The 11,622-nt window shown below is 43.6% G+C and overlaps 1 long non-coding RNA gene across 2 annotated transcripts in view; it reads right to left on the bottom strand.

Moving 5' to 3' along the window:
• Positions 1-1,372: 1,372 nt before the first annotated feature.
• Positions 1,373-11,622, bottom strand: part of LOC102013917 — a 26,485-nt gene continuing 16,235 nt past the window's right edge. Inside the window, exons 3-5 of one of the 2 annotated variants that reach the window (XR_001236825.1) lie at positions 9,054-9,189; positions 8,122-8,624; positions 1,373-1,383 (exon numbers count right to left, since the gene is read on the bottom strand). This is a non-coding gene — a long non-coding RNA (uncharacterized LOC102013917). Of the gene's footprint in view, positions 1,384-7,697; positions 8,625-9,053; positions 9,190-11,622 lie in introns of those variants that run through there. The other variant, XR_263297.2, reaches the window with a different exon arrangement.

The raw sequence follows: 11,622 nt of genomic DNA, 5'->3' as shown, positions 1-11,622 counted from the left end.
GCTTTTGCAAGTGAATGTTATGGATTTATGGTCTAGGATCCTTTGATGTTAGGGTAGCAAACTATGCCTGCTTCACTTGTTTTGTTTCACTTTTCTTTTTTTTCTTACATTTATGAGGCTTTGATAATTTGATTTATTAAAACACCACAGTCAAGGGGAACTGATGCCATTTGCATTGTTGGAAAGCATCAAGAAACATCAGGCGCTGTTCTCCACTGGGTCCTTCTGTCCACTGTCCACGCACCCCCACCCTTGGTCTTCAGGGAAGTTGGGCATTAAGCAGAATCTTAATTTTCTTGATTTTCCTTCCTAACATATTTCAGGAGTTTTGAATTGGAGCCCATCACCCTAATTTTGACTGTGTATCTGCTGAGGCATACAGAATGATCAGCTAGGTTTTTTGTTGTTTATTTATTTATTTATGTTTATCAAAAAACAAATGCTTCCTTTTCTTTCCCTATAGTGATTGTGGATCAGGTGTATTAAGCATTGCGTTTCTTACTGTGTAAAAATGTAAAAGTAAAGATTTTTGTGGAAACCAGCTGGCTTCTGACCCATAGATAAGCAGCATGAGATTGCCAGGAAAGGAGGCGCTGGGAATGTCCGGACATTATCTCCTGTCCTTGGGAGAAAGAACATCTTGTGTTGACACAGAGCGCCTTCCCCTCCTCTGTCCATGAGCGGAAGACCTCCGCATTCCTGCACCCCCCCCCCGTCATAGGGAACCAATTAATGTAAAAAACAATATGAACTAACCAATGCTATCTGCTTCTGTAGTGACGCTTGCAACTCCCCTCCTTTGTGGTTTTTCGGGTTAAAAAGCCAGAGCTAACCTGGCTTGGGGTTCTCTGTTCCTGCGAGTTCAGTGAGCCCCATGCATGCGTGATGAATAAAAATCCCCTTGCTTTTTGCATGAGAGAGCGTCTCTTAGAGTCTTCCTTCATGCGGCGAGTGTCACGACCCTTACAATTGTATCCCTTCAAGTGCATTGATAAGTACAGTTTAGAACTTCCCAATACTAGAAGAGATAGACATATATTTTTTTAAGGAAAAAAAACGTTTCATTGGAAATTTAGAGGAAAGACAGGAAAGGACTCCAGCTCAGGTAGCCGGAGGGGTACACTCTGATGCAGGGATTCCGACTGGCCCACTTGCAGAAGCAGGGCCCAGCTTTCAAGAATGAGCCAGTGGGCTGGGGTCCCATTGATCGTTGTCTCAGTCCTGGAATCTTCACGGCTGAAGGATGGTTTTATCTGCAGAGAGAAGCGTCTCTGTCTGTGTAAGGGATGTTCTTTAATACATTGGGGCCCATGATGAGTCCGAGGGCGGAAGGGCGAGGATGACCCCTGCTGCATGGTGAGGCTGTTGTTTCATGTTCAGTTTCTATAGTGAAGTGGGGTGGGTATGGAGAGAGAGAGACACAGAGACAGAGGCAGAGACAGAGACAGAGAGAATAAGGTAAGTTTATCCAGAATGAAAAACAAAACAGGATAAGAAGACAACCGGTAAAGCTTAACACCATAGAAAAATTGCTCGGGTTAGAGGAGCTCCAGACCCTTCACTCCTTTCAGTTCCCTCTGCAGCGTCTTGGGTGCAAGATATAGGAACCTTCACAGGCTGCTGTTTACATAAATGAGAGCATGTGTGGCAGAAGATATCGTAAAGCTGGGGATTTAGCTCAGCGGCATAGCGCCTGCCTGGCAAGCGCGAGGTTATAAGTTAGATTCCTGGTACCTGGGGAAAAACAAAACAAAACAAAGCAGAAGATATCGTAAAGATAGGACAAGGACTCTTCCAGGCATACGGACAACAGAAAACAACAGTGTCACAGGGCACCCAAGCTGGCAAGTTAGTGACCAGCAGGTTCTGTGTCTTGCCATTTGTCAGGGACACGCAATCTCTTTCTTCTCAAAGTTAACCATTCATCACCCAGTGTGATGACTCCTACTGTAAGGCAGTTAGAAATACAAAGAGGCACGGTCTAAAAATGAAGCCAGCCAATCTATGGAATGACTTTGAATTGAAGAAGTATCAAGAGAGATAATCTATTTCATCCCAGTAATTGGAATATTCTTCTTAGCCACACACAGGTTTACTAACATAAAAAATTACAACACTTTCCTAATGAACCTATCCATGCTACCGAATCGTGATCACTACTAATATTATTAATAATGTGAATTCACTACTTATATTTTAGGCAATGTGAGTGAATTACTGTTACTGTGAACTTTTATTGACCCTCTTATTATGTATCAGGCAGTGTGCTGATTAAATTTAATCTTCAAAACAGTGTGCTAATTAAAATTTAGTCTTCAAAACACCTACAAAGATAGATATTATTATCCCATTTTTTCAGATGTAAGTGGAGGCACAGAGACATTGAGTAACTTTACTAAGCCACACAGCCCTCATATGGCAGAGCCTGTTCTGAGCCACATGATTCATCTCTGATATAATGTTCTAGTTAACTTATCCAATCAGCCATGAATGGTATTTACACAATCGTTACTGTAAATGTGCTTTTGAAGAATCATTTTATAGACAAAGTATGTAAGGCTTGATTATAATTACAAAAAAGAATGAAAACATTACTCACCCTGTTCACAGAAAAATAGTAACACAGTAGACAGAAGTTAGGGAAAAAGAATGGACCAGAAAAACAAAATTATATGTATTTCCTCATATTTCCCACTGGCAGGGATATTATTTAACATTCCCATATCAAAAAAGCTATATTCTTAAGTTATAAAAATAGCTAATAGAACTAAAATTAAAAGTGAACTAATTAAAAATGGAAGAGTATGAGTCAAAAAAAATTTTTTTTTGGTACAAAGAATCGAACTCAGGGCCTCTTGCTTGTCAGGCAGGTGCTGTGTCGCTGAGTTATATCCCTGGCCCCCAATTTTTTATTTATCAAAGCAGCAGTCAATAGTTTCTTAAATTGGATAAACCAGGAAGCAGTACAAGCATGTGATTTGAAGTACAGAGCTGACTGTCAGAATAGAACAATTATAAACAAGTCAAAGCACCTTACCTATGAAATGTGCGCTTGGGTTGGGTATATTGAGTGTTTTTTACTTTTTACTTTATGCCTTTCCAATTAAATGATTATTTCCACGTGTAGGTGTTACTTTTTATAATAAGAACCGTGCCCATTCCTTCACTTCAGCAAGTCAACATCTAGGTTTGCATCCCACTCTGTGTGTGTGTGCGTGTGTGTGTGTTTCTCGCGTGCGTGTGCGCATGCGCTTGGGGGGAGGGTGATATGGGCATTTACTTAGTATTTGGTCTGTTTTCAACCTTTTATGGCGCTTTGCATGTTTTATCTGCTTGAATCATCACAACAGCCCAGTGAAGTTAGTTTTTAGCTCTACTTTCTAAAAAACCCTGACAGCTTACTTTTGAGCAATTTTAGGTTTACAGGAAATTGAGTTGGAAGTATCTAGAGTCAGCATTATTCTTACCCTCACACGCCCCTGCTCACTTGCTCCTGTAATTAACATCTTGCATTACTGGTACTCTTGTTACAACTGATGAGCCAATACTGATAACGTTGTGAACCAAAGTCATAGGGGAGATCAGCATTCACCATTGGAGCCAGGCCTGGTGGTGTACACTGGCAATCCCTGTGACTCTGGAGACTGAGGCAGGAGGATTGCAAATGTGAAAACAGCATGGGAAGCTTAATGATTTTGTGGACTCTGGCTCAAAATAAAAAATAAAAATTACTTATTTAAATGGGGATGTAGCTGGGAATGTAGCTCCATGCATAGGCCCCCAGTTAATCCCCAGTACTGCAAAAAAAAAAAAAAAAAAGGATTCCCGGTGATGTTCTGCATTCTATGAATTTTGACAAATGGATAAAGTCACGTGTCCACCATTACAGTGTCATACAGACTAATTTCACTGCCTTAAAACCACTCACCGAGCTCCACCAATTTATGTCTCCCTCAGCGGACTTTTCTAAAACCCCTGATTCCCATGCCCACCCTGCTGGCTGTTCCCACCTGCCCACATGTGACACAGGGCCCCTGCACCTGTTCCTTCTGTCACTGACTCTGCTGTCTGTGATAATAGTATCAGGAGTGGTCTTCAAGCACCTCACATCCTGCCACTACCGCCACTTGTCAGGGGAAAACCCAGACAGGATGAGATCCACATTCTCAGCTGTCCCTGTCTTCCAAGGAAGAGAAACCCTACACCAATAGCTAAAGAGTGAAACCAGATACCCCAGGGAAGGGGTGAGGATGTCAAGTCCCTGGTGGTCTACAAGACAGGCACCAAGCCAGAAACCCGAAGTATTGGGAAAACCAGAACTGACATGCAGATAATGCCAGGTACCATCTCAAGCCTGTGGGGAACCTCAACTAACAGGACTAAGGATTTGTAAGGATTTGTGAAGCACTTGTATTGCAGAGTGATCAGTAGCAGTATGGAGCCCTCCTGCTTCCTGGATAAAATCAGTCCTGACTCCCAACCTGGCACGGGGACAGTCTCCCATAGACACAGCTCAGCATGAGACTGTAAGATGTTTCTCTGGGTGGTGTTTTTCAAACATTATAAACTCTCACCTGCAGTAAGAACGTATTTCACATTGGCATCTGCTACACGCATGCAATATGCACACACGCATACACACACAAACACATTCACTGCTAACGTTATCAACATCATGGGAGAGCTTACTAGAAATGCAGAGTATGGAGCTCATTTCTGACTAAATCAGAATCTGCATTTTAATAAAAGTCCTGGGTAATTAGGATGGACATTAAAGTTTAAGAAGCATTGCCTTAGAGGCCCTGAGCTAAAGATGTGTCAGGCATGTATATGTGCATCAGACAATCTCATTCCATGGGTTTCCTACATTTGAGACCATGGCTCTTGCAAACTGTCTCAATACGGTGGCCTGGGATCCTGTTTTTCACTACTCTCAAGACCCTACCACATATTTGTAATGATAACTAACTTGCAGTATATAGCTGACCACACACTGAATGCAAATCTAATGTCTTACCTATATTAACTCTTTTAATCGTCGTACTGACCATAGCTAGGTAGGTGTCATTGTTTTGTACCTTGTGCATGAGAAAACTAGGTACATAATGGTTAACAAGCTTCCCCTGGCCACACAGCTAATACATGGCAATGTAAAAACATACAACCATGAAAAGGAAAGAGCAGGAAGCACACCAGGGATGGAAAATGTCAGCAGATGTCTGCGTGATGGAAAGTGGATAGGAGAACTCTATGAATGAAACGGGCAGAGACAATTGAGAGCCCGTGTATCCTTCCTGGGGGGCTGCAGAGGTGACGGGGGCTAGGCTACCTTGCAAAACCACCAGGGCACTCTGTGCTCAGAAATGACAGGGGTGACCAGTTGTCAAGGTGATAACCAGGAGTCACCACTAGACAGCTTCTGCTGGCACACCCTGGGGTTTCCCAAAGCCCTGTGCACAAAGCACAGATGCCTGGCTTACTTGGAGTGAAATAACCTGCCAGGTTTGCTCCAAAATGGTTGAACTGGCCACCTGGGGGCAAACCCGCTCTTCTCATGTAGATCTGATTCATTTTTTCATTCGGACCTGTGGAGGCCCCCACACCTTAACAACTACACAGAGTTCTATGTGCAACTAAGCTATCAGGCATGCACAACAATGAGGAATTTGGAAGTCTATCTTTCATGTCTCATTCTATGAGGTCACTTAAGGATGTGCTTCAGCAAAAAGGGGGAATAAAATAAGAAGGGAAAACATATGCAATCTGTAAACTAACAATTCCTTTTTTAAAAAAATATATTATGATACTTGTTTATTTTTTATTTTAGTTTATTAGTACATGTGTGTAGTACATAATGGTTACATGCCTTGGGGGAAACTGTACCTAACAATCTTAGTTCCTTTTTGCAGCTCCTACGCCTTCCTTCCTTCCTTCCTTCCTTCCCCTTCCACTCATCTCTTGATCCCCTTCCTTTTTTTTTGTACTTGTTTGCAGTTTATGCTCCTTGTGTGAAGTTGGTACAGGTTCGTAATACATCCCAATTCCTTTCTTTTCATCCTTCATCCCTTTTCTCCCTTCCACCTCCCTACATGGATGTACCTTGAGACCATAACGTTAAGTGAAATAAATCAGACACATGAGTTTAAATATCACATAGTTTTCTTATGTGAGAAATCCAGAGTAAAAATAAAGAGCAAAATGAAAGATAGATCATAGGAAGTAGAGAGATAGGTCATTCTCAGAAGGAAAGGGGATCAAGCGATGTAAACTAACAATTCTGACCCAGCAGAGCAGGAGCAGATCTACAGAGCAGGCTAGAAGGCCTAGAGGCAAACCCCAACTGCTGCAGGAGAAAGGAAGAATCCAAAATGGAGTTTTTTTGGGGGGAAAGTCAGCAGAAAGGGTGGCATGGGAGAACTCTGAGAATGTAATGGAAAACAGTATGAAAAGAAAAAAGTAAGAAAACCCAAAGATTAAAAGAAATGATAAAAGTACCTCCATCAACTAAACATGTCATGATAGGAAGCAACCGCTGTACATATAAGAGACTCCTTACTCTTCCACCAATGGACATTCTACCTGACATGCAGTTTGATCAAAATATAGAGTGAATGTTCAAATTTTTAAAAATTTATTACAGTAAAAGATATATTGATGTTCATCCCCCTCAAAACATTCCCCCTCAGTTCAAACACACTGATCTCATTGTCTTTGTCTCGTTCTAAGGCGGTTCTGGAAGTCCTCTTTCATGAGTGTCTTTACAAGGTATAATAAAAAAATATCGTGAATGTTGCCACTGAGCGCCATCCAGATGAAGGTTCCCCCCAATAGTCCCACCTGATCTTGGGGTTTAGCTTTCTACACTGTGAGCTAAATTGGCCTCTTTTCTTTATAAAATACCCAACTTCACGTGTTTTGTTATAGCAATAGGTAATGGACTAATGCCTATGCCAAGAACCCTTAACATGTGAGTCCTCTGTATCATTCAGGGTTGGTTAGAAAAGCAGAAGCATCGGGAGTGCAGTGGAATGAGGCCTGTGGTGCAGGGGTCAGACCACACGCAATTGTGCAAGTGGGAGGAGGAATCAATGCGGTGCTTTTGTCTTTGCACCTCGCATTGTGTTGTGTCAGCAGTTGGGAAAGGAAGCTGAACACAAACAAGGGCAAAGGCAGACTAGAACCCTCCGAGCACCTGGAACCCATGCAGACAAACTGGAATCCACTCCAAGTCTTTCAGCGATTCCAGCCCTAATACCGGCACCCTGCTGAAGAAGCTGGTGTGCTTTGCTCAGGAGAGAGGCACTGACTGGTAGCCAGGAACTGGAGAAGCTGAAGGAGTTGCTGGGAAAGCTGTGGGTGTGGTGCTGGGTGAGCCAGAAGAGCAGCAGCACGGGGAGCAGCGCCACACACCCATGGCTGCACCGGCCTCCAGAGCACAGACGCGCGGCATCGTCTGTTCCACAGGCTCCTCGGGTGATCATCTCAATCCCAGAACCAAACAGTGAAGGATATTCTGAGGAAGGCAGTTCTAGTTTAGCCAAGCCAACGCCGTACAAAACCAGTGTGTAGGGGCTGGGGATTTAGCTCAGCAGCACAGCACCTGCCTGGCAAGCATGAGGTCCTGAGTTCGATTCCCGGTACGGAAAAAAACCAAAACCAAAACAAAATAAAACAAAACAAAACCACTGTGTGTTCTTGCACAGAGTTTACTAGATTGTGGCAACAAAGCTACATTTATTCTTAAAATTATGCACAACACCCAATAGGATGCCCTGCACATGCTGGACACTCCGGAAGGAGGGTCCATCATGATGATGTGTCCTGCGCAGCAGGCTTGTTAGTCTGTGGTCACATGTCAGTAGGAAATCCAAACACAGCTGTGCAGCCCTCCGAGGGCTGAAGGGTTCCTAAGTGACTGCAGCCCACTCCCCGCCTCCTTAATTGCTTCTCCATTGTAGCTCCGCAGTTGCCAAGTGCACCATTCATTTTGTATCCCTCCACACTTAAGATTGTTCATGACATGAAATCATGTCAAAAAGATTTGAATAAAAGTGGAAAAAATGTTAAGATCAACAGTAAAACCTCTTGAAACTTAGAGTGGAAAAAGTGACCCAAACTAACCTGTCACAGTCCGAGCCAAGAAGGTAGTTACTGCAGCAGGAGGGGAGGAGCAGGGTGTTTCTGCCCAGGTGAAGAGGTCGCCAGCTGCCCCTATATTCACAGCACCAGAGACTTCCAAATCCCACTTCAAGTTTCGTAATCCCCACGGTCCTTGACAGCTGAGGATGACATCATCCCTGCCTCTTTCTCAGACAGAGGCCTGTGCTTCTGCCCTGGAGCCCTGTTGCGGTCTAGCAAGCGTGTGGCTTTCAGGGTGACTTAAGAAATCCACTAGCAAAAAGCATGTGCTTTAAAAATGATGATCTCTTTTCTCCCTCTGTATATAGACGTCATTCACTTTGGATCTCAGCAAGGAGGGAGCAGTCCTACGTCACTGAAGGAATCGTGGAATGTTTCCAATATTGCGGAAGGCCTGGAACTTTCTGTTGCAGAGAGGTTATAATGATGGCATTGTCAGAAGGCAGACAAATGTTAGCTCTGAGGGATTTGCTACCCTAAAAAGCCTATAAAAATGGAAACAGAAAATACAAAGACCAATGTATAGCATGACCAAATCTATGTATTGCTGGTATTTACTAGAGTTATTTAAAATTCTCTAGTTTCATTCCTAAGACTTTCAGGAAACAGATTTCCTTTACTTCCCATATTCTCTCTTCATTCTATGTCTATCTATCTATTTATATTGATTTATCCATCTATATCTAGATAGTGATATAGTAATTTGAAAGTTCTGCTCGATGTACAGGTATTCATACATTCATTCATTCATCAGACTTTTCATGAGAAAGTGCCGCATACTAAGGGTAAATGACACAACTCCTGACCTTGACTCTCACCAGTTTATTGCTGAGAATGGCCTGTTTTAAACAGATACATGGCAACATCCTCAGCACAAAGGCAGAGTGGAGGGACCAGGGGAGGGAGCAACTCACCGTACTGAGGTAACATTTCCCAGTTGTGTCAGAGAACCACCCTTGTACACACATTTTCCAAGCCATGAGATATCCTTGCCGATCTCTTGGAGTTAGTTTTGCAGTGTTGAATTAATTCAGTGGAATGAGGAGTCATCTTTAGTGCAAATAAAAAAAAAAATACCCTTATGTCAGAGAGGGAGGGGCGGACAGATAGAAAAAAGCACAGGGTGTTAGGAAGGCTTGGCTCTGCCTGACAAGGGAATTAGCACATTTAAATTCCCTGGAGCTATTAGTGAATCTTGAGTTACATTTTTGGATGTGTGTGTATTTGCGCATGTGCATATATGTGTTTGCCAACTCTTCCAAATCTCCTCTCTTCCTCTCTCTTCTGTTTCTTGTTTCATTTTAAAATGGGCAGAAGCAGTCACCAAGACAAGAGTTCAGTTCCATTGTCCTTGTGGTGGACTAAACCATCCCACTGTGATGAATCGTTGGGAAATCTACATTCCAAGGTCCATAAAATCCCATCCCTGCCTCAGCTGCGAGAGGAGAAGGCAGAGTTGCCAAACTTCACACTCCTGCAGTGCTCGCTGAGTCTAAATTTGGACCCAGATGCAAACGAGGGTCCTGCGCTCATTTATAGCTGGCAAAAGGCAACCATGGTTTGTGGAAAAGGACTTCATGGCCATCAAATGTTGTTAGAGTGTCACATGGTGATGAGTTTAATGTAAATGAATCCGAAACATCTGGATCAGATTTCCTCTCAACCAACAGGGCTAGGAAAATGAGTGGGCAAAAGAGATCTTCTGACAAAGGCCTTTTGGGGTGTTTCTGAACCCAGACTGTCTGTAATGGGTGGTTTAAGAAAGAGGGCTGGTGAGGCTGTCCTGCCGCTTCTCCACACACCTGAGTCTCCAAGAAATGAGGCTGGAGTGCAAAAATGGGACACATTTTTTTCATTTAGGAATTGTTTATTTGTTTACTGCAGTGTTTGGAATTGAGTGCTAAAACACTCTATGACTGAGCTACCTTCCCAGCGCTTTTTATTTTTTTATTTTGAGATAGAGTTTCCCTAAGTTGACCAGGCTGGGCTCGAACTTGTGATCGATCCCCCTGCCTCAGCCTCTTAGAGTGCTGGGATTATAAGCATGTGCCGCAGTGCATGGCCTAGAAACTGTATATTGAGCTCCTACCCTCAGGCAGCTTTTCTGCTGTGATCTGGTGGGTACCGCAGGGAACAAGCAGACCCACACCTCTCGGAGCTTTGGACTGAGAGGGACACATCTGGCAGGCAGGTAGCGCAGAATCTGGTGGCCAGGATGGGTGCCATGGGCACTCAAGGCAGCCCTGTGGGGCACAACTGAGTGTGGGTGGCCTGAGGGCCTCTGGGAAAGTGGCCTCACTAAGAATGTCGGCTTAGCCACACTCTTCAGAGCCAGTCTCAAGGCTGGTACCTGGCAGGACTTCAGGAAATACTTTTGAAGTGAATGGCTTCTCCAAGCACATGCAGAGAGTTGCATGGAGGCGAAGGTGTTTGGCAGAGGTGAACAGCTTGCCCAGGGTCAGGTTGTGAAAGAGGTTGGTTGGTTCAGAGAGAAGAGAATCAGGAGGAGCAGAAGATGGAAAAAGGGTGCCCATGAAGGAGGATCTTGGGAGTGTAGTTCAAGGTTTAGGCTTTATCTTAAGGACCCTGAGATAACCCTGAAGAATTCTGAGCGAAGAAATGACACGATCAGAGTTTGATTTGGGGGAGCGCTCTTTTGGCCACCTGTGGGGGCAGATTTGTATTCCATGAAATTGGAATCCAGCATGCTGCTTTCTGGTGGAAACGAGATCGTACATCTGGCTTGGGGTTGGGACAGAAAGGAAGGAAAAGAACTGGACAGGACCCAGGGAAGCATAGAAGGCAAACTAGAGGGACTCAGTGCTCGTGTGAAGGGAGCAGATGAGGGAGATGCTATGCAGGAGCCCATCCTGCAACAAAGATTCCTGTGCAAGCAACTCGTTAAGTACCTGCTCCTCCCTGGGCACGGCTGGACAGGGAGAGGAAGAAGCTAAACAACATATGACTTTAGGGTAAAATCCCACAGAGGGTAGCTCTGTCCTGACCCTATGAGGGAGCTCTAACATACCTCAAGGTGTCTGGTTCATTTACTGATTTACACCAAAATTGTTCGAGATAGGATGTAAGGCAAACTCCAAGAAAATACAAAACGGAAGACTGCATGAAGATCAAAGAAAAGAAAAACAAAAACAAAGAAAACAGGGGAATAACAGAAGAAAGAAGCCAGAATTGGGGCTCAAATGAGTTCACATTCTTCACAGGTGGGCCGCATGCTGCAACGTGAAAGGGAAATTTGGTCGATTATTCAGGAAATAAATACGCACTTCAGAAGTGCAACTACTTTTAACATGAGACTAGAGCAGGGATTTCTTTCAGGAATGTCTTTTTTCATGAAGAGACCACTATATTACTTTATAAATACCCTCCTTACACCTTCCTTAAGAAAACAAATTTAGCATATGCTTTCTTTTCAATTTGTATTTCTCATGATTACACTTGTAGTACATAATGGTCGCATTGCTC

Source organism: Chinchilla lanigera, unplaced genomic scaffold (genome assembly GCF_000276665.1).
Source record: "Chinchilla lanigera isolate Chin_1 unplaced genomic scaffold, ChiLan1.0 scaffold00065, whole genome shotgun sequence".
NCBI classification, from domain to species: domain Eukaryota; kingdom Metazoa; phylum Chordata; class Mammalia; order Rodentia; family Chinchillidae; genus Chinchilla; species Chinchilla lanigera.
The sequence above is the reverse complement of the archived record's forward strand: the minus strand, read 5'-3'. Positions and strand labels throughout refer to the sequence as shown.